The 22973-nt window shown below is 42.8% G+C and overlaps 2 non-coding genes across 2 annotated transcripts; both read left to right on the top strand.

Moving 5' to 3' along the window:
• The first annotated feature begins 14912 nt into the window (after positions 1-14912).
• LOC145676263 (5S ribosomal RNA) lies at positions 14913-15031 on the top strand. The gene has a single exon (XR_014129359.1). It is a non-coding gene; the product is annotated as a 5S ribosomal RNA (ribosomal RNA).
• Positions 15032-15208: 177 nt separating this feature from the next.
• Positions 15209-15327, top strand: LOC145676266 (5S ribosomal RNA). The gene has a single exon (XR_014129362.1). It is a non-coding gene; the product is annotated as a 5S ribosomal RNA (ribosomal RNA).
• Positions 15328-22973: the final 7646 nt, after the last annotated feature.

Here is a 22973-nt window from a genome sequence, read left to right as displayed (position 1 = left end):
GGGAGGAAGTTCACTGCAAGCTATTAAGAAATACATCTCTCAGAACTACAAAGTGGATGCCGAGAAGCTTGCTCCATTTATCAAGAAATACTTGAGAAGTGCAGTTGCTTCTGGGTCTTTGGTTCAGACCAAGGGAAAAGGTGCATCTGGATCGTTTAAGCTTAGTGCTTCATCGCTGAAGGAGAAGCCTGAAGGTGGATCTTCAACCAAGGCGAAACGATCAGCATCAAAGGAGAAGAAGCCTGCGAAAAAGCCAGCAGCTAAACGTCCCAAGAAGACTGGTGAAAAGAAAAAGGCTGCTGCTCCCAAACCTAAGAAATCACCATCTAAAGTGAAGAAGGCAAAAACTCCCAAGAAGCCAAAGGCCCCGAAGCCAAAGAAGGCTACAGCAAAACCGAAAAGTGCTAAGAAGGCTGCACCAAAGAAGAAGTAAATGTGTCAGTAAATCATCTGACATTTTAAAACGGCTCTTTTTAGAGCCATCAAATACTTTGAGAAGAGTAAAATTGTGCTTTTCCTATCATTATCACATGTTCATTCATAGCAATGTATAGTATACACGCAAGGGACTTTGAGTTTTCTTTTTAACCGAAGCACTTCTTGATGTAAGTGCTTTATAACAGAGGGGAATTGAGGGTGGGGAAAGAAAGCTTTCACGGGTGTCAAGAATGGTGTACTCGAAAAAAAATGGGGAACACATTACGTAATGTCAATTTGTGATCACTTACTTTTCCCTTGTTCCTATCTTCAAGTAGCGAAACAGTACAGAAAACGCACTTAATGAATGCATTTGTTAGAAACACTTTTGCAGGCTGACTGGGTTTGATTCTCGGCGGGAGCTCAAATGTTTCGGATTGCACGTTAATAAGTAGGTCCACGTTTGAAATAGCCTTGCTGCTGAAAGGGACACTAAACTAAAATCAACTCTTTTTCAAGGCTAGGGTGAAAGAAATGTTCGAACTTATTACAACTCGTGAAAGTGAAGTAGACTATGTTTCAATTTAACGTCGTACGATTATGATTTTTATAAGGGAGACGGGTGATTACGCCTAATGAATGATGGAAATACTGGTGTAATGAGAAAGTGTTAGGAAAAGGGAACACGCTAATAACCACGGATACCGTCTTATAATTCGTAATATTCCTATAAAGAAAAATAATAACACCAGCAGAAATGTAGGTCTACAATTGAACTGATGTTAAGTACAAACAGACACTTAAAGAAAGTTTAGTTTAACGTTTGCATTCAACAGCAGCGACCTCTCACAAAATAATATTACTTTTGCTACCTTGGAAGAAGTACATATTTCGCCTGCGAGTTCTATCAGATTAATAACGTTGAGAAGGGCAAACAGTGGTTGAATCGAAGTTAACTTATGCAACATATGGCAAAATCGAACCCTTGACCACATAAAACGAAGATAATCAATCGGTAAACATAGGGGAAAACTAAAGAATATACTTGAAAGATAGGATGATATACGAAACGACAGGAAAACGAAGGTAGATGTATTAACTATGCAACATACGGCGTGAGAATTTAAAAAAAAGATAACAAGTATGGACAAGATCCTTGTTAGGATAACAGCATCTCTAAGTAGTGTATTGGTCCTAAAAAGGACCGTTTTTGAACTCAGTGCCAGAACTTCAAACTTAAGCACGTTCCCCACGGATGCGGCGAGCAAGCTGAATGTCCTTAGGCATGATTGTGACTCTCTTTGCGTGAATAGCACACAAGTTGGTGTCTTCGAAAAGCCCTACAAGGTAAGCTTCACTTGCCTCCTGTAAAGCCATGACAGCTGAGCTTTGGAAGCGAAGATCTGTCTTGAAATCTTGTGCAATTTCTCGGACGAGTCGTTGGAAGGGCAGCTTGCGGATGAGCAATTCAGTGCTCTTCTGGTAACGACGAATTTCTCGGAGAGCCACAGTACCAGGCCTGTAACGATGGGGCTTTTTCACTCCACCGGTAGCTGGAGCACTCTTTCTTGCAGCTTTGGTGGCAAGCTGCTTTCGAGGAGCTTTGCCTCCAGTAGATTTCCTAGCTGTCTGCTTGGTACGTGCCATTGCAACTGTCAGGACTTGTTTCAAATAATTGCGCGCTGAATGAAGTCAAGTTATATAAAGAGCAAAACCGTTAAATCAAGCTATTTCTCATTGGATAAAGTCAGTCGAAAAGGACAGTTCTCATTGGCTTAGACACGTTTTGTGTTTTTCCTCTGTGCTTTCCCTGCATGATCGAAGGAACAAAACCACGAGTCTTGGGCTGCTTGGGCTTGACTTCAGACTTCAGACTTCTTTTTGGCTGGATTGCTCCATGGTGGAAGTTTCGGGCCTGGGCCCTTGCCTTCATGCTTGTGTTGTTATTGTTGTTTTAGTTTCTGTTTTCAATTAATGCTGAAGGGACCGCAACTGTCGCGCGTCCCTGGCTGGAGTTGATTGTGGTTCAATCTGGCGGTCTTGGCATCTTGTAGATCATTCTACGGGGTTGTGCTGTTCCTATTGCTCTCACATGTTGGTGTGGGGAGTTTCTGATAGCTCTCCAGAAGTTGATTGCTCGCTTTCTTCTCACTTCCTCGAGAAAGGGAAAGTCGAGGTCTTCATGGATTTGTTGCAGTCGTGTGTCCATGGAGTGCCCTGTGATGGCCCTGGCTGCTCTGTTCTGGAGCACCTGGAGTGGTCTGAGTCGGCATCTTGCTGCGTGCTGCCACGCTGGGTGGGAGTAGAGGATGATGGGGCGGATGCTCATTTCATAGACGTGCTTGCGTGTCTTGTGAGCTAGGGACGGGGAGAGGAGTAGGGGTAGGAGTGCCTTGAACCTTTGCGTCGCTTTCTTGGTGACTGTTGTGAGATGGGTCGCAAACGTCAACTGGCGGTCTAGCTGAATGCCTAGATATTTGGCTTGATGTTCTTCTGGGAGCGGTGTTCCTCCCAGTTGGAAGTCTGCTGGTTCCAGTGTTCTGTTCTTAGTGAAGTTCACTACCGCTGTTTTCCGGGGGTTCACTTTGATTTTCCAGCGTTGGGTCCAAGCGTCCAGAAGTTCCAAGTGTCTTCTCAGGTAGACCGTGGCGTACCGTTGGTTCCCATGTGATGCAAAGATTGCCGTGTCGTCGGCAAAGGTTGCAAGGGTGGTGTTAGGAGTAGTGGGGACGTCACTTGTGTACAGTGCGTAAAGGAGAGGTGAGATGCAGGAGCCTTGGGGGACTCCTGCGCGGATCGGTCTGGGGTTTGTTTTGTGCCCAGCGTGGGTGATGAAGAAGGTTCTATTGTACAGATATGATGCTACCACTCTGATTTGGTAGTGCGGGAAGTTCTGAAGATGCAACTTGTGGATGATTCCCTCATGCCACACCTTGTCAAAGGCTTTCTCGATGTCTATAAAGACGCCCAAGGTGTGGCCTCCTTCGTTGAACCTGGCTGTTATCAGTTCCACTACCCGGACTAGTTGTATCTCCGCACTATGTCCACTTCTGAAGCCGTATTGGTGGTCAGGCAACAGGCTGTGTTCGTTTACTATCCTCAGGAGTCTCCGTTGGAATATCCTTTCGAACACTTTGCTCGTGTGTGAAAGGAGACTAATTGGTCGGTAGTTAGAAGGATTTGTCCGGGTTGTGCCAGGTTTCGGAATCATACAAATTCGTGCTTGCTTCCAGGCCTTCGGGAAGTATCCGTGTTGTAATATGGAGTTGAAAATTCTGCAGAGCAGGACCAGGGCCTTTCTCGGGATGTTCCGGAGAGCTTCAGGTGTTATTTGGTCAGGACCAGGGGCTCGGTGTAGTGACTGTCGTCGAATCACCTGTTGAATCTCACGTGGCGTTGTAAGTGCGTCTGGTGGTGCTGGATCGTCTAACGGTGCCTCCTCAATGGTGTGACGGACCGCTTCTTGGATGTCTGCTGGTGGTGGTATGTCGTTCGGTTGGAAGGTGTTCTCCAGGGTGTCTGCGAACTGTTCAGCTTGTTCCCCTGGTTCGTACAACAGTCCTTGTGGGCCTTGTAGTGGGTAGTTCTTTGTACCGGAGGATGGGCGTGTGAGCACTCGGACCAGCTTCCAGAAGTCTCTGTTTGGTGTTTCGAGGTCTTGGAGTCTTTGGTTCCATGATGCTAGCTTGATGCGCAGAAGTCTCTTACGCACTCTGGAAGTGAGCTTGTTCCAGAGTGTTTTGAACTCGGGGTGTCTTGTCCTCTGCCACTGCTTTCTGGCCCATCGTTTCATGTGCACTAATACTGTTGTTCGGTGTTCTGCTGCGTTTTTGGGTCTTGCTTCAGCTGTGGTGGTTGTTGTAGCCAGTCGTAGTGCTGACTGTATCTGCGCTGTAAGAGTCTCAACCGTGGCATCTAGTTGTTCTGGCGTATCCACAGGGAGGCGTGGGTTGACCATTTGCGCCAGCATTTGTGTGAAGTATCCCCAGTCTGTTGTGCTGATCTTGGGAAGGGTTGAGGCGTGGATCTGGTGGCTGATGGCTACTGTCTGGATGACAGGTATGTGGTCTGAGTTCAAGGTGTGGATTACTGTTGGGCCGTCCAGCAGGGCGAGGTTCGCTGCTAGCACCATGTCCAATACATCGGGTCTTCCGCCATTACGGGGGTAGTGCGTAGGTTCTGTTGGCGCCGAGGGTACAAAGTCGATGGTCCGTAGCGCTCGGTGGAGCACTCTTCCGTTTTCGTTTGACACCCTGGAGTTCCATTCATGATGTTTACTGTTGAGGTCGCCTCCAATCAGGACACGGTGGCCGAGTCGTCGCAGTGTTCTGAGGTCTTCGGTGTCCCAGTTCCTGTTCGGTGGTCGATAGGCTGCCAGGATGTGAATTGGTCCGTCCGGCGAGTGGAGCTTGATGCCTGTGACCTCGAGGGACTGGAGTTGGATGGGGGGAAGTGGATCATGAGGTAAGGAGTTCTTGATGATTATTGCTGTGCCTCCCAGGGAGGTGGCTCCGGGGCGGTCAGTTCTGTGGGTTGTGTAGTTAGGGATGCGAAAGGTGATGGGTGGTTTGAGTTTAGTTTCTGTGACGAGAGCTATGTCGACGCGCTCTCGCCTGAGGAAGTCTTCGAAGATTTCTTTTTGGGTGCGAATACCATCCGCATTCCAGTGGACTACCCTGAGGTCACGGGAGATTGACGTTTTAGTCTGTGCCATCATCTACCAGTGATGCGACCACTTCGAACATCGTTGTTATCCGGGACACTGGGTCCTCTGCTGCTGCTATTTTGCGCAGTCCTGTCTTGATTTTCTCCAGGAAGGACTTGAGATTAAGTCCCTGGAAGAGTTCCTTGATGTCCTTTACCAATGTGAGGATCGAGGAGGTGTCGCTGACGTCTTGGCGGGTGGCTGGTGGTTCATTCTTCTTGGCTGGAGGTGTTGACCTCTGTTGTGTTTCGTCTTCTTGGGGTCCGTTGTCTTGTGGTTTGTTGTTGTTGGTGTTCTGTTCTTCAGTGTTGTTGGTCCTGTTGGAGGCGGCGTTGGCGTAGTTTTTATTTGGGGGAGGTGTCCGGGTCCCTGGGTCCTGAATATTGTCTGCGGCGTTGCGTCCTTTTGGGTCCTGTTTCTTGGGTGGCGTCCGTCTTGCTTGCGCAGCTTTGAGTGTGGGGCACCCTTGGTAGTTCGCTGGATGGGGGCCTCCACAGTTGACACATTTCGCAGGTGTGTCCCGCGTGGTTTTGGGACACAGCGTCGTGAGGTGTGAGTCATCGCATTTCACACACCTGGGGGTTGCGCGGCACATGCGCTGAGAGTGGCCCACTCTCTGGCATCTGTGACACTGAAGCACACTTTGGCCACGGTATGCTTCCACTTCAACACGATAATTGAACAATCTTCTCAAATTGTAGATTTCACTAATCCCCGGCACTTTCTCCAGTGACACTAGAAAGAGGGGGAAAAGAGGTCGCACTCCGTTGGCGTCACAACGGCCTTTCAGTTGTCGTACTTCTGTGACCGGATAGTCAAGTTCTTGTAGTTCACTGAGTATCTCTTCCGGTGGGGTGTCCAAAGGAAGCCTCCGGATGACCACCTTGAAGTAGCGCGCCTGTTTTGGGATTTCGGAGGCGAAGGATTGATTCGTTTGGATGCAGAATGTCTCAATCTTTTCATAGTCTGCCATGGATTGGCAGGAGAATTTGATATGGTCCTTGCAATGGTCCACTCTGGGGGGAACTTTGCACGTGGCGGAGACTGTTCTCGCAAAGTTGAATGTCTTTTCAACCCCGTACACGTAGATGGGAGGGACCTTCTTGCCAGTGAGGGTCTGCTGGGTCTCGCTGGTGTTGGTGGTGTCGGTTTGCTGCACGTCATCTTCAGTGGGTTCAGCGGCTAGTGGCGCGAATTTGTTCTTAAATTCAATCAGGGATTCGACGTTGGCGGAATCTCTGCGTCGAACGCGCTTTTTTGCACGTTGGTACTCGTGCTCATCTGTTTCCGTTTCTGTCTCAGATCTTTCACTCATGTCGACGAGGTTTTCGTTCGACATGGCTCTTGATGGAGAGGTTGACACACTTTGATTAAGGTCACTCAGTCTAGGTTGTTGATGGGCACTAGTTGTTGCTACTTCCTCCAGTTCCTGGGGGGTCAGGGGGGGTAGCTGCCTCTGTTTTGGGGTCGTTCGTCTGCGTTGTACAGACCCTAATGAACAGAATTTCATGGTTTTTAATTGGTTGGTGAGTGTAGTCATGGAAGTTGGCGGGGGGGGTCGTCGAACTGGGGGGTCTACTCCCGGGGTGGCTCCCTCTGGTGCTGGGGGGGCTTGCTTCATGGTTGCGTTCGTTTGATTATCTGTGGGTCGGTTTGGCTGTGACACTGATTTGTTTGTACTGAGTTCAGATTCAGTTTGGTGGTGTGGGCCTGATAAGGGCCGGAATTGCCCTTGGTTAACACTGGGGGGGTTCACCTTTGGGGGATCTCCAGTCCTGGCGGGGGATGAATACTGATAGGAATTCTCCACTGTTCTTTTCTTGAATATTTTTCACTGGTTGGGGCTTTTTGGGCTTGCACCCAACAGGCCTATTTTTCTTTTTGCCTACTTGAAATATTATTAATATGAATTTAAAGTTTATTCATCAATTGGCTTGAGAGTAACACACTACGCTCTGTGCCGCTGCACAGGGCAGAATGGCTTAGAATGTCTGAGTGTTCTCTTTTATACCGGCTCTGGGGAGCAGAAACTGATTAGCCAATCACCAGCCTGGAAATTTGAAGCTCCCAGCCAATGGGAGGCAAGTGCTTACTACCCCGTCCGCGCTCGTGGATGACTACTGTGAGAACGATTCTTGGCGTGGTTGAGTGAAGTGCTCTGCTATTGTAGCATGCAGCATGCACACACTAGCTACGATCTAAGCTACAATATGCACTTCAGAACACTTTCACAACACTTAACACACACAAAAAGTTCACAGTTGAGAGCACTAATGTTTATTTGCAGCTCGCAATGTTTTTGAGGGGAAAAAAGTTTATTTTTCCAAGGAAAAGGCGCTGATATTCACGCACAGAAACACACACGTGTCGCACTATGAACATCTAACATCGCAGGCAGCGTTGAGTTTGGTTACGGAGCGCGGACCGGATAGAAAGCACTTGCTGAGGCGGGCTGAGGTAAACAGAAGTTCGTAGTTGCCACAACGATAAGTGTGTTTCCTTCTATTTTGATAAACGATTTTTTCAGGTATTCAATGAATGCACCAGATCCTATTCTTCCTTACTGGCTAGAAGAAACTTTATTCCACATAACTCAAAAGGCATTTGTTTTTATTCGCTTTTCTATTTTATGTTTCAGTCATTGCTAAGTCGGTCACACTACTTTTTCACCCTCCTTGTGCTTATAATTTTCATAATTTAACATGGAAATACTTATCAATAAATAATTATATTACCATGGTAATTAACTTCAATCCTCCCTGTGATTATACGCAAAGTACCATCTTCGTACTGCTTACTATAGTTCAATGAAGGGAATCTATAAAGTAACGCGTGTCGCACACATCTGCCTTGCAAACTCCCTGGCCTACTTCCAATGTATAGACTTTTATTTCAAATCCTGATTTAATTTCATAATTTTCTGTAGATTTTAACATTTTATTACCCAGCTTCTTAATACGAATGACAATCAAGCCTAAATATTTATTCCCTTTAACTTTATTTTTCTTTTTTATTTTGTGCCTTGTTTCATATTTGTTCTTACGTTAGCAATTAACGCACTTACCGTAGTTATATATGAACAGGTTGTTTCTATATTTATTTTATTCCAAATAAATTAAATATATATACGGATTATTTTATGGTAGTTGATATTTTCTGTTGTTTCCTACGTGAATTGAGGAAACGCACGGACTTTCGCCTAATTCTTGTGCTACTTTCATATGTCTCTATCTGTCGAATGATGTCGATCTGTCGAAATGTGTATTACTATCTGTCGATTCATCGAGTGAACTGAATTCGTTAACCATTTCACCAGGCGCACATGCATTTTTTTTCTTCTAAGGGATCCAAGCTTCGGGGGGCAAGGTTCCAATACTACAAGCCACTATGTCTATATACTATTATTCTGCATTCGAAAACACGATAAATATTCCACTTACTTTTTCACAAAAACATGATACAGACAGAGTACAGATGAAGTGTAAGATCAGATTTATATTGATGATACATCAATATTTTCCCTGTTAATAACTACATTTAATGAGAAAGTTTGCAAATGTGTGTTCACTTAGGAACTTTTCTGAGGAGTCCGCACCCGGTGGACACCCCCTGAGTACGCCTCTGCACTTGACTATACTTCGAATTATACTGCAAACAGTTGTATTTTAGTTTCCCCGTTTAGTTCATCGATATCATTAACACAAAGAAAATAGATGTTATAGATGCGTATTCTCAGTTCTCGCTTTATATCCGGACGTCTGCAAAAATCTACTCCTTTTCTTTCTTTCACGCATGCACCAAACTAACAATGATTTGTATTATAATATTTGCGGATAAAATGTATATCTCATACCTTCCATGTTGTCAAGTATTCATAGACAAAAACGGTTACTTTCTGCGAACAAATTGTCCAAACACAGTGCAAAAGTCATCTATAGATTGTCCTGGTTCCGTCTGCGTGTACATAACAATGCGTCATAATCATACATTGCACATTAAGGAAATCAAATAATCTTCCCAAATTCCTAGATATGCCTGGCAAAAGTTCCGCGTGTTGTAAGGATATTACATTTGTACTACCGACAAGGTGGTATCTTCCAACATTGAAGTTCAATAAACCCCAAATGTGTCGGATTTAGTATTTGATTTCTTGTCTCATTGTTTGCGTCAGAGATGTCTTCTCAAGTTAGGATTTACGGTACATACAGGATGAGTTGTATATATTGTTGCTGCCAGCTCTATATTAATCCCATATTTGTAAACGAAAAAAAATAGTATTCTAATTATAACAATGTGCTTACAATTAATTTTATTCTTAATTGTTATACGTATTGTTGATTAAAAATGAAAATGTTGCTAAGTGAATTTTATTAATATTTAATGTTGCGTGATATAGGAAGTGAGTGAAATATTGGAGGAATATAGTGTGCGTAGCAGATGATGTGCAGTGGCTTTGGATCGCCTGTGATAAGGTAAGGCATTTGTTATTTTAATTAACGCATTTTATATACTGTAATCTTAATTATTTTTATGTGAATGTGCTTACTACTTGTGTATTCAGTGGGACCGATGTTTTAATATGTATGGTCAAGCAGTGTCGAGCCTGGTCAGTGTGTGGATAGGTGACCATTTTTTGTAAATCGATAACATTTAACTTTGTAAACACGGATGAAGTAGAAGTATATTTATTTTATTTTTTACCTCAAATATATAGGACACTTCTCCTTTGTACATCAATTATTATTATTAGTTCAACTTGTTTACAAGTTAAATGAAAAGAATAGTCGTTATCGTGTGATGATTGTGCTCATTAGGCTAAAGAAGACTCGTGATAAGAAAGAAAAGAAGAACGGTGCTCAAGTTTCGTCACAGCATATTCTCAAAAATTTACAGGCAAAATTCAGTGTTCTGCATGAAAAGGCATATTTGTACGGAAAAAAAAATCTGCAGACGACAGAATTAAATAAAGTAATACACATGTATTTTAGAGTTACTGCTGTAAAATCATTACAAGTGCTTTGCCAGGTGGCCAATAAAAAGCACGAATACTATTTAAGGGAGCCAAAACAGGAGAAAGCTGGGGGCCTGAGCGATAGCAAGAATGTGCGTCCAAAGTGAACAGGAGCGAAGGCGACGCGGGTATACGTATAAGCAAGGGTAGTGGAAACCAGTTAGTTTTCGAGTTTGAATAGCACTTGTCATGCATCCATACTAGTAGCGCCCCGCTTGTAAACATTAAGTACACTATGCAAGAATACACCGCCGGTGGAAAATAGTACCTAATACAGTTATCTTTCATATATACTGACTTATTTTACAGTAGTAACCCAACACTAGTAAACGTAAAATAAAAGTGTATAACTTTATATTTAATTCTATCGCCTGCCTTAGTTTTTCAGCTGTAAGATGTACTTATTTAGAGCAAGTTTCTTAACTAGCAAATTAAACCGAGAACCACAGCAACCATATATATATTCTTATGATGTACTTTTCTTTGAGTGGTGTTCTCTGTGTATTGAATAACATTTTCTCAGTTTAATGCTAGCAAAAAACAAAACAAAATCAAAGTGTTTCTATATAAATTTAGTTCACCGTGTTGTAATATCACATGGAATTGAAAAACGAATAGTCGAACCTCTGCTATCTCGATCAAACTTCTCAGGATGATATACTGACTTACCGCAGAAGTTCGACTGAATACGTTTCTCAGTTCCATGGGAGAACCTGGAGAAGCAAAAGCCTGCGCAACGGAAAATACTAAATAAACTTGTAGAGCAGGTCAAGATGTATCATCATGCCAAGTTACATTCAGATCAAAGAAGTTTGGCTGCAGCCATTTTCATTACAAAGCACAAAATGGATGGTCCCTAACCTCGAGAATCTTCAGAATTGTCGACGAGTTGAACTGTACTCATCTGATCAAAATCAAACTTAAAATGGCAGTTCACTTTCAACTGTTAAATAATATGATATGCAGGCTTCTGCTTTCCTAGTTACAGTCTATCCACTGGGGTATGCATATTAGTAGAAATGTGAGAGTGCATATTTATTAAAGATTTGCTTCAAAAAGCGATGAAAGACATAGGCATTGCCGCGGGCGGTGATAACAAGATGCCGGAAAACGAACAAGCAGAAAGAATATGGGCTGAAGAAGTGTAAACGACGACGCGGCGGCCCGTAAAGGTGTTGCCGTCCTATTAAATGAATAATATCAAAAGAAAGAAAAAGAAAAGTAAAAAATTTCGCGCTCGTAATCAAGACAGGAAGCAACTAAAGGAAATCTTTGTTTTACGTCCCACGTTATGCCGCTTAGGCTAAAAGAGGCGCTGATTATGAGAAATGATTGAAATGCTGGTGGAATGAAGAAAGTGGGAGGAAACGGGAGAACCCCGCGGTAACCCACCGCACATAGTTTTTGTCCACCATAAAGTTAACTTGGCGGGGGCTCAAGACAGAAAGACGGTTGGAAAAACAAATAAACGATGTTGCATCCCGTAAAAATGTTGGCGACCTATGAAATCAATATTTTTTCTTAAAGAAAAAAAAGAATTAAAAAGAGAAAAAAAGGTCAAAATTTCGCGCTCGCTTCGCTCGCGATCAGCAGAGAAAAGAGGACGTGACGCACCCCTAAAAGTGTTGGCGACCGATTGAATAAATATTGTGGGTAAAAAAAAAAAGTCAAAAATTTCGCGCTCGCTTCGCTCGCGATCAGCACAGAAAGAAGGACGTGACGCGCCCCTAAAGGTGTTGGCAACCGATTCAATACATATTGTCGGTAAAAAAAAAAAAAAAAAAAACCGCTCGCTTCGCTCGCGATCGACATGAAAAAGGCAACGACGTGACGCCCCGTAAAATTGTCGGCGACCTATTCAATCAATATATTCGGTTGAAAAACAAAGTCAAAAGTTTCCCAATCGCTTCCCTCCCGATCGACATAAAAAAAAAGGCAACCCCTTCACCTCTCCTTATGCATTCATCAGTAAACATACAACCATAGATCACAATACCACTCACATCACCTATCAGTTCTCCACGTCCATCAAGATCCAATCATCGCCCTGGCCCTTTATGATGATACACAACATTACATGTTATTGTGTGCATTGCCCCGCGTTACAATACATGACCAAAAAAAAGAGAAAAAGAGCTGCACTGCCTTCAGTGTAGACATGTTCGTATTCGTAGAAAATGATTTTAGGTACACGATAGTACAGTAATCTATCTTCACATGCTTCACATGTGAACGATACCTACACATGAAGAGGGCTCCCGAGGTTTCCTTTTCCAATAGGATGGAGCTCCACCACACTTGCAGAATGACGAGAAGTTATGTTAATAAACATATCCCAGAGTGTTTCGTAACTCGCCCTTGGTCCTAATGATGAAGCGTTCTTCAGATGGCCCCGATGTCTCCACACATGGTACTATGCGACTTCTTTTCACGAGGCTCTCAAAGATCACGTTTGTGTCCTAACATTCTCTGCAGATATGACACAGCTGCGATAGCGGATCACAGAAGCCTTTCCTCTCGTTACAAGAGACGTGTTCATTCGAGTATGGGAGTAATTCGACTATCGATCAAATATCTCCCGTGTCACGATAGTAGTCACTTTCAATTCTTCTAACGAAGGTAAGAAAAAATGCTATACAAACTTCCTTTCGGTATATAAAGGATTAGGGGCCCAGAGAATATTTTCTTTCAAGAGGATACATTCTTTTTCGAACACCCTGTATATAGATCCTCTAATTATAACTGCAAACAAAATGTTGATTTTGCAATTGCTTCCATGAGAGAAAATTCTGTGCACTTTCTTTCTGAAGGGTCGGGCCTAAACGTTTTCCTTAATCATTAAATTTAGTAGTTATCTACAATTACATAGTTTTCCATTGTTCTGAAAATAAAGATTTTTCTCTATGAATTGTTGAATGTTGCTAGGGATATTGAAGTAATTCTTTTTATTGTTTTTTTTTTCTTTACAATAATGTACTGAACGCCTGCATTAAGGAAGTTCGTGTGTTCATCTTGCAAAATGTTTCGTCTTTTTTCATGCCCACTAAGGTAAATATTCATTTTCTCTTTTCTCTGTATGCAAACCACATTTCTTAAAGGCAACATTTTCATACAAATGTAGTACTAAAAACTTCTAATTGGCAACATCTGGGCTGCGCAGAGGAAAAAGAAAGAAATCTCGCACGTATTCGCGCGCAATTCGGAATTAGCCAATGAAAAGCACAAAAGCGGCCACCATCTCTCTCTCTTTCTTATTAACGGTTTTGTACTTTCTGCAGTTCTATCAGTGCTGCTAACCTCTTACTATATCATTGAATATGTATGTTTAGATTTTTTTTTTTTTTTTTTACAAAAACTCATACTACTACGGAATAATATTAAATGCCTGTAAACCCTCATTTCTGTTTGTACTTTCTGTTACACTACCTTCCCCCAACTTCTTTCAAGTTATTAAGTGCAGAACGGGGAGTTATACATATTTACTTGCGCTTTCACAATATCTGCACATTGTGTAATAATAGGAGACGTATAAAATAAAACTATATACTAATACGTATATATATATATATATATATATATATATATATATATATATATATATATATATATATATATATATATATATATATATATATATATATATATATATACAGTACACATTCCACTATCCGAGGCTTTCCTTTTCTTTTCTTGCTGACGATAAATTACGCTTTTAGAAATGTTGTCTGAAAACAATAAGAATATGTGCAAAAAATACAATCAGAGGTAAAGGAGAGGTCTTTAACAGGAAATAAGCAAGGGAGTTGAAAAATTTTTTCTGCATGTAAAAAATATAGACATGAACCAACTTGTGAAATAAAAAGACCAGAAAACTACTCTTTCTAAATTATGTGTAAACTTTTTACCGAAAACGAAAGTTGCACGAAAGACTTTTTGTCCCTTTTTTGGCCTCCGGTGCTTGGGGTCCCTGGTTCAATCCCACCTCGTGCCGTGTGAACTTTGTCGTGCATAAAGACCGTGCTCATGGGTTTTCTCGGGTTTCTCCCGTTTCCTCCCACTTTCTTCATTCAGTACTCATCATCACCGTCTCCTTTAGCGTAACCGGTATAAGTATGCGATGTATATCTAAAGATTTCATTTCATTTCCCTTTTCTGCTCATACTGCTGATTATGCGCGATTATGCCAACATCCAACTCCGCGGATAATCGTGCGATTACTGTATATACAACTAATACAGATACGTAATTACATTATCAGTTACAGTATCGGTTTTTATTTACTAATTTGCCTCACTTTATTTGCATCCCTGCAGTAAATAATTCTTATCGATAATAGTTAAAATGTATATTACATTTTAGTGCTTCACGACTGAATGATCATCTGCCTTACGTTATCTCGCAGCTGAAGAGGATGCTACACTGAAAACTACCTTGCGTTATAAAGGGTAAGTGAAACATATCTTAAAAATATCTTTCATACATTTCATTGTGTACATTAAAGAATGTAAGTTTGCCTTTTTCCTGTAATCAATACTTAATAAAGGATTTATTTTTATTTATTTATATACAATTTCATACGTGGTTCGTGATAGTAAACTCGATAGGACACAGTGGCACTATGAACATCCGAATCACTCATCATTCGAACATTCAAATATTTTTTCGAATATTAGTATATTCCAAGTAATGTTAACGACGTTAATATGCTTGCCTTTATACTTAATGTCAATTCTTACTTAAAACATACTTCCTTAACAGGACATTGAAGAAAAGGTAGTTGCCAACGGCCATACCATGCTGAATATACCGGTTCTCGTCCGATCACCGAAGTCAAGCAGCATCGGGCCTGGTCAGTACTTGGATGGGTGACCGCCTGGGAACACCAGGTGCTGTTGGTATACTTTTTCTAATTTTGTTCTTCACAAAGACGAATATTCTCACATCGTTCACCACGATAATTTCGTAATCATGCATTACTTAAAACAATTAGCAACGCTTTCCACGCGCTGGTCTTTTTGAGTATTCACCGACAAACCTACGTAGCTACAATAACTCACTCGAAGCCATATGCATTCGCCAACGGCCATACCATGCTGAATATACCGGTTCTCGTCCGATCATCGAAGTCAAGCAGCATCGGGCCTGGTCAGTACTTGGATGGGTGACCGCCTGGGAACACCAGGTGCTGTTGGCATCTCTTTTTCAAATTTCATTATCCTTCAAGTACGAAAATACTAGAAACATTAATTTTATAGTACTTTCAAGAGATAATTTATCAACATTATTTCATAGCGATTAATCGATATTCTAAGCGTTATACCCACTATTTCTTACACTAACAGCCTGTGTATTTGCACGACACATTAAAATAACCTGATTTCCGATCCGTGTGCACCTACTACTATACTTAACACGGAATGTATTACCACTTTTTAAAAGTAAATTATTATGACTAAGTGTAGATCTCCGGCGAGTAAATGCCTTTCGTATACAAGCACGACACATCTCCGCTATGTGCTTTACTTTTTTACTAACAGCATATAGAAATTGGATTTCAAGGTGTTTCTACATAACAGAATGAAGCAAATTTCGTGATTTAACTCTTTCGAATAATGTGTTGGTCCTGACAAGGACCGTTTGAAATGAAAAATCTTGAAGAAGATTTTTACTTAGAGCTTGTGTACTTGGTAACAGCCTTCGTACCCTCACTTACAGCGTGCTTGGCAAGTTCACCAGGCAAAAGAAGGCGCACAGCTGTTTGGATTTCCCGGCTGGTGATAGTTGACCGCTTATTGTAATGGGCCAAACGAGAAGCTTCAGCAGCAATACGCTCGAAGATGTCATTAACAAAGCTGTTCATGATACTCATAGCTTTGCTAGATATGCCAGTGTCAGGATGCACTTGCTTCAAAACTTTGTAGATGTAAATGGCATAGCTCTCCTTCCTCCTCCTCTTCTTCTTCTTATCTCCCTTGGAGATATTCTTTTGGGCTTTACCAGCCTTCTTTGCAGCCTTTCCGCTAGTTTTTGGTGGCATGATGACTCACTCGTTCAGCAAAATTAGATGTGTCCGCCAAGGTCAAGGTATATATGGCTGGTTTAGTAGTAGTGTTGAGTCCCGGAACTAATCGAAGTTCCTTACCTCACATTTGTGTTGTGGAGTATCGTGATATTAGTCCAGTGCTTGTGTTTGAGAATGATCGGAGACCGACGCCGATTCATTTCTAAAGGTGATAGTAAAAGTTCCTTGACGATGACGAGAGTGGTGCTGACGAATAGGAGAGTGAGGGTACTCAGGCTTTCTGCATCATGATGTTTTTTTTTTTTTTTTTTTTTTTTTTTTTTTTTTTTTATAGTGGTGGTCTTGGCATACGGTAGGAGTTGCGAGGTGGTTCCAGATGTCCAATGTCTTGCAGTATAAGTATGTTGGAGTTTTGAAGTTTAGTCCAAAATTTTCTTGCTTGGTGCGTGATAACTGTGCTGAGATATGGAAGGTCCAGGTCTTCATGGAGTTGTGCAATGCGTGTGTCTCTGCTATGGCCAGTAATGATGCGGGCAGCTTTGTTCTGAACAAGTTGGAGTTTGTGACGGTGTGTAGGAGCAGCAATAGACCAAACTGGATGGCCGTAGAGCATCAGGGATCTGATGTATAAGTTATAGAGGTGGACTCTGGTATGATGGTGAAGTTGATGTGAGTGCAGTAAGCTATAGATGGCTAGCAGTCGTTGTGTGGCCTTGGCGGCTATTGCTGAGAGATGATGATTGAAAGTAAGCTTACGATCAAGGTAAATGCCGAGGTAGCGGACTCCTGGTTGAGGGATAAGTCTTTGATGCTGAAGAGTTATGGTGAGATCTGGATGAACTCTGCCCTTGAAGAAGTGAATTAAGGTGGTTTTATCTGCATTTATTTTGATGCGCCATTTTGTAGCCCAGTCTATCAGAAGGTCCAAGTGTCGTTGAAGCCAAATTTGTGCGTAACGGAGATTACGATGGAATGTGAATATAGCTGTGTCATCTGCAAACGTTGCGAGCAGAGACTGAGGAGTCGTGGGTATGTCCGTAGTATACAGGTTGTATAGTAGAGGAGCCAGACATGATCCCTGAGGCACTCCAGCAGTAATTGCACGAGGCGTAGAAGTTGCTGTGGAGAATTTCACTGAGAATGTTCGGTGGTGGAGATATGAAGATATGATGTTGAGAAATTGTGACGGAAGGTGATGGAGCCGTAGTTTGTACAGTAGGCCAGAGTGCCAGACCTTATCAAAGGCTTTTTCCATATCTAAGAAGAGGCCGATGGAGTGCGCCTTATCATTAAAATTATAACTGATTCTTTCCACTAGGCGAAGAAGTTGAGGGATGGTACTGAAGCCTGGACGAAATCCAAACTGATGATCCGGAAGTAGATGATGGTCAAAGACATGCTTTTGGAGGCGACGGCGAAGAAGTTGTTCGATCACTTTACTGAGATGCGACAAGAGGCTGATCGGACGATAATTCTGGGGGAATTTGTGATCTTTTCCTGGCTTCGGAAGGACAATTATTCTAGCATGTTTCCAGGCTGAAGGAAAGTGTCCTGTCCGTATGATAGCGTTGTATATATTGCAGATTTGAATGACCACTTTGTTGGGGGCGTACTTCAGAGCAGATGCAGGTATTTGATCCGGTCCAGCGGCCTTATGGGGGTTTAAGGAGCGTAGTAGTTTGCTGACTTCTTTCGGAGTGGTGAGCATTGCGGGGTCCAGCGGAGAATCTGGGATATCCTGTTGAAGAGAGTGATTTACTAATCTGATGTTGTCTTCATCATATTGATCAGCATGAGGTGTAAATTGAAGTTCTAGTGTGTCGGCAAATGCTTCAGCCTTTTCTTCAGCGGAAAATATGAGGCCTTGTGGACCATGAAGCGGCGTGTTGCGAGGACTAGAAGTTCGAGAGATGGACTTAGCCAGAAGCCAGAAATCGCGGCTGTTAGGAGTAAGGGACGCTATCTTTTGATCCCAGGCTTGGATATGGAGACGTTTGAGACGTTTGGTGATCCGAGCTTTCAACTTATTGTACAGTTGTTGGTAATAAGGATGACGAGTGCGCTGCCATTTTTTCCTAGCCCAACGTTTGAGATGTAGGAGTAGCTTTGTACGGAGATTTTCTCCAGATGTAGCAGTAGACGGGGAAGTTGAAGAGCTTGTAGCAATTTTGTATGCACTATTGATGTTGGCGGTGAGTTTGGAAATCGTTTCATCAATGTCTGATGCTGTACGCAATGGCGAGCGTAAGTTGACCATAGAGTTGAGCTGTAGGCGATAAATGTCCCAGTTAGTGCTCTGCGATGGTGGTATAGTAATATTTTGTATGGTGTCCATATGGTTGAAGGTGACATAAACTGGGTTGTGGTCCGAATCTAGAGCATTAACGGATTCTAAATGTGGAAATACGTTGACATTGTTGTACAGCATCATATCCAGTATGTCGGGCATCCCTCCATTGCGCGGGAAATGGGTTGGTTCCTGAGGTGCTAGTGGAAGTAGTTTAATCCTAGGTAGTGCGGCTGCTAATGCGTTACCAGTGCGGTTGGAGCGACGAGAGTTCCAGGAGAAATGTTTGGCGTTGAGATCTCCTGCGATGATAACTCTGGGTCCTAGGTTGCGGAGTGCGATGAGATCGTCAGGGTGGAGCAGGGCTCCTGGAGGTCTGTAGACTGAGATGATGATGACTGGAGATTGCGGTGCCAAGAGTTGAATACCGGTGGCCTCGATGGTATGAAGATCTGGTAGTTGCAGTTGTTGATATGGAAGATGATTCTTAATGATGATAGCCGTGCCGCCTTTGGTTGTGTGAATTCGATCGGTGCGAATGACGTCATAATTACGGAGTTTGAAGCTATTTGGAGGTTTCAGCCATGTTTCGGAAAGTAAAGCAATGTCTATATTTCTTTCATGGAGAAAGTGTTGGAAGAGAATTTTTTGACGATCGAGACCTTCGGCATTCCAAAATATCATGTGTAGTTGTCTCTGACGCTTAGTCTGAGCCATCATCGAAGATGTCCACAACTAAGTCCATGAATATCGTGATTTTGGCTATAGTATCTGTAGCTGTCTTGAATTGGGTGATGGCTTGCTTGAGTTTATTGAGAATTTTGGATAGCTGTAAACCTTTGAATAGATCCAGAAGTTCCTTGACCGTGGATGCAAAATCGCTGGTAGTGGAAGGAGCAGAGGAATTCGAATCATTTGCAGTAGGTGCTGTGACTTTCTTGGCGTAAGTGGTTGAGTTGTTGGTAGTGTGTCCGCCGATTTATCGACTTCATTTAAATTACAGTACGTGTTTCAATTCGCGCCAACTGCCTTGCTTTTCATTTGATGCACTCGGGTGCACGCTTGAAGTAGTAACAAAACTGACTTGATTCATGGGAGGCCGCAATTTTTCCTCTCATCTTATTACGAAAGAATATTGAACAATGTCTGGTCGCGGCAAAGGTGGAAAAGTCAAGGGAAAGAGCAAGTCCCGCTCCAGCAGGGCTGGCCTTCAATTCCCAGTAGGCAGAATCCATCGTCTTTTGCGAAAGGGTAACTATGCTGAAAGAGTTGGTGCTGGCGCTCCCGTGTATTTGGCTGCAGTCATGGAATACCTGGCAGCTGAAGTTCTTGAGTTGGCAGGCAACGCTGCTCGTGACAACAAGAAGACTAGGATTATTCCACGTCATCTGCAGTTAGCTATCCGTAACGACGAGGAATTAAACAAGTTGTTGTCTGGAGTTACAATCGCTCAGGGTGGTGTTTTGCCCAACATTCAAGCTGTACTTCTGCCCAAGAAAACTGAGAAGAAGGCATAAATGTAAGACCTATATCTCATACAAATCGGCCCTTATGAGGGCCACAAACCCCTTTATAGAGGAGATTTACGATTGAAATGAATTGTTTTCGATATACAGACTCATCAAAAGTGTCTGAGATAGTTGCTTAGTTTCATTCGAAATTCTCGCTGCTATTCGATTAATTAGTATATGTGTAGTCGTCGATCGTAATTGAAGCCCATAGGAAGTCACACTAACTTTAGAATACTCCAAACAGCGATGTGCTTAGTTCCCACTACATTATTAATTATAAGATCATTACCTTTTGTATTGTCGCTAGCTACATTTTTTTGATATTTGCGTACATCGGGCTCATATTACCCAGAGGACAGGACAGTCGAGCCCAGATTCTCAGCAATGGAAGAAAACCTCATACCACATATTCTCATGTACTTCATGTTAGACAAAGGAATTTCCAACATTCTTAAAGCACTCATGTTTCTCTCTTGCGTTGGCTTGGCTGAAATTACTCTGTTCAATATGTTCTCGACATTTATTATTGTTCATTACTATGCCCCAATGACAACATGAACAGAGTGGATCAGAAAACTTTCCTAAATTTCTTTTGCAACATAGTAATGACATTAAATGCACACTTAAGTACGATTTATTCTTTGCAAGGTCGATATTCATATTTGTGTGATATGTGTTATATGTATATGGTTTGTAATACGCAAGTACTCTTATTCTCTGATCTCAGAACTCATTTGCTACTGTGCCCAACGAGCGAGCCTAGGTTTCTTGTAACTACTGCCTTTGTTTAGTAAATAATGTGAAGTATACAATGCATTACCCTACATCTCATATTTGTATTACTCTTTATTTTAGTAACCCGCTACGAAGTGTCATTAATTTACATGTAAATCACAATAGACACTACCGCAAAAGAAAAAAATCGAACCCAAGACCACGTAAACAAGATAAAGGACAAGATTCAGGTTTCTAACGCATTATTCGCCCCTCATAGCACAGTATAGAAGTTGTATAAGCCTCTATACGTACATCCTACTGTCAGAACAGAAATTCCGACTTGCGTTTCGCATCTCTCATGCTCGCTACTTCCAACAAATCGCCAATTTCCAACCAGAACCCCTTCTCCAGCATTGATACTGCTACATGATATGAATACGTATACATGAACGTACATAATGTAAAAAAAACGTATGATTTTCTCAAATTAATCTCTCTACGTCTGTAATTTTGTGTGCATCAAAAGGCTTTAATGTAGTTACACGAATTCTTATAATCTAACAGAAAATCGCACAAAGTAAATCTTTCCCTTTATATAAATTTGTTGGCTCTGAAAAGAGCCGTTTATGCCAATTTTATATCCAAAATAGGAGGAACCCCAACTTAACCTCCGAAACCGTACAGGGTTCTTCCTTGCCTCTTCAAGGCATACACAACATCCATAGCTGTCACTGTCTTCCTCTTGGCGTGTTCTGTGTATGTAACAGCATCTCTGATTACGTTCTCCAGGAATACTTTCAATACTCCTCGGGTCTCTTCATAAATGAGACCAGAGATACGCTTCACACCACCACGGCGAGCAAGACGCCTAATAGCGGGTTTGGTGATACCCTGGATGTTGTCACGAAGAACTTTACGGTGGCGCTTGGCACCTCCTTTGCCAAGACCCTTGCCTCCTTTTCCACGTCCTGTCATTTCGATATGTTACTGCTTCGCTCACCACACACGAGAAATACAAGCCCAAGCAGCCCAAGACTCGTGGTTTTGTTCCTTCGATCATGCAGGGAAAGCACAGAGGAAAAACACAAAACGTGTCTAAGCCAATGAGAACTGTCCTTTTCGACTGACTTTATCCAATGAGAAATAGCTTGATTTAACGGTTTTGCTCTTTATATAACTTGACTTCATTCAGCGCGCAATCGCAAGCTGAAGCAACTCTACACGGATTAAGAGAAGCAAGCGGCTCCTCGCGCAGTTTCTGAAGAAAGAATCAGCACACAGGACCACACGAGTCTTTGGAACTGGCAGTGTTCGGATGATCCGCGTTTAATAAGTGCTAGTGATAGTAATTTTCAGCAGCGTGTGGTTAGTGCCACATCCTGTTATGCTAACTGTCTAGGACTACAGACCAAGACTTATAACCAACTGGCTCTTTTCAGAGCCACCCCAGACCTACTACTATTGTTGACAACCGACTTGGACAGCACTGTTCTTATGAACAGTACTTGTCCGGCTCTTATTAGGGCCACCGACCTCTGACGTGACCAGGATTGACCTGTTCTTCTCAGGACGGGTCCTTCCGGCTCTTTTCAGGGCCAGAGCTAAATATATTTCTTCCCTCCCCGACAGTGTCGACGTTCTACGCACCGGAAGGAGAGGTTAAGATCATTCGCTGCCCTGGCCCTCTTGAGTTACCGAGCTTAGAGTAGGTGCTCTTGCATGTACAGGCCTTGCCGACAGCCGGGCAGCGCGTGGAACTAGCCTATCCCAACGGGACTGTTGTGATAAGGACTACCCCACAAAATACACAACACAATACACAACACACACAAACAACACCACAGCTCTGGATACCTAGCGGTGTTAGACGAAGGAGCTCCTCAAACGCAACACTTTTTTTTTTTAATCCCATCCCTACCCCACACCGAGGTTAGAAAGAAGTCACGAACATGGAGTGCAAGAATACAGGAAGGAAGACGAAGAACCCTAAGACGCTACCGAAACCTGCTCAAACTCCATCGTTAAAGAAGCAAGCGGCGGACGACCATACGAAGACCCAAAGAGTGCTACGTAGCGACAAACCAAGGGAACTGAACCTCAACTGGAACGAGACACAGCTTCACGCAGTGCGCCAGTCTCCAACCACTGACTCGACACCTAGCAGTCCAACGCAGAAGAATGATCTCCCGCTGCTAGAAGCACCCAAGAGCCCTTCAGAGCGAAGCAACGACTCCACATTCAGCTCAGACATCGACTCACCAACCAGCCGGCCCCTCAACCAGGGCGATTACAGCAAACCAACG

Source organism: Thermobia domestica, chromosome 18 (genome assembly GCF_964235325.1).
Source record: "Thermobia domestica chromosome 18, izTheDome1.hap1.1, whole genome shotgun sequence".
NCBI lineage: Eukaryota > Metazoa > Arthropoda > Insecta > Zygentoma > Lepismatidae > Thermobia > Thermobia domestica.
The sequence above is the reverse complement of the archived record's forward strand: the minus strand, read 5'-3'. Positions and strand labels throughout refer to the sequence as shown.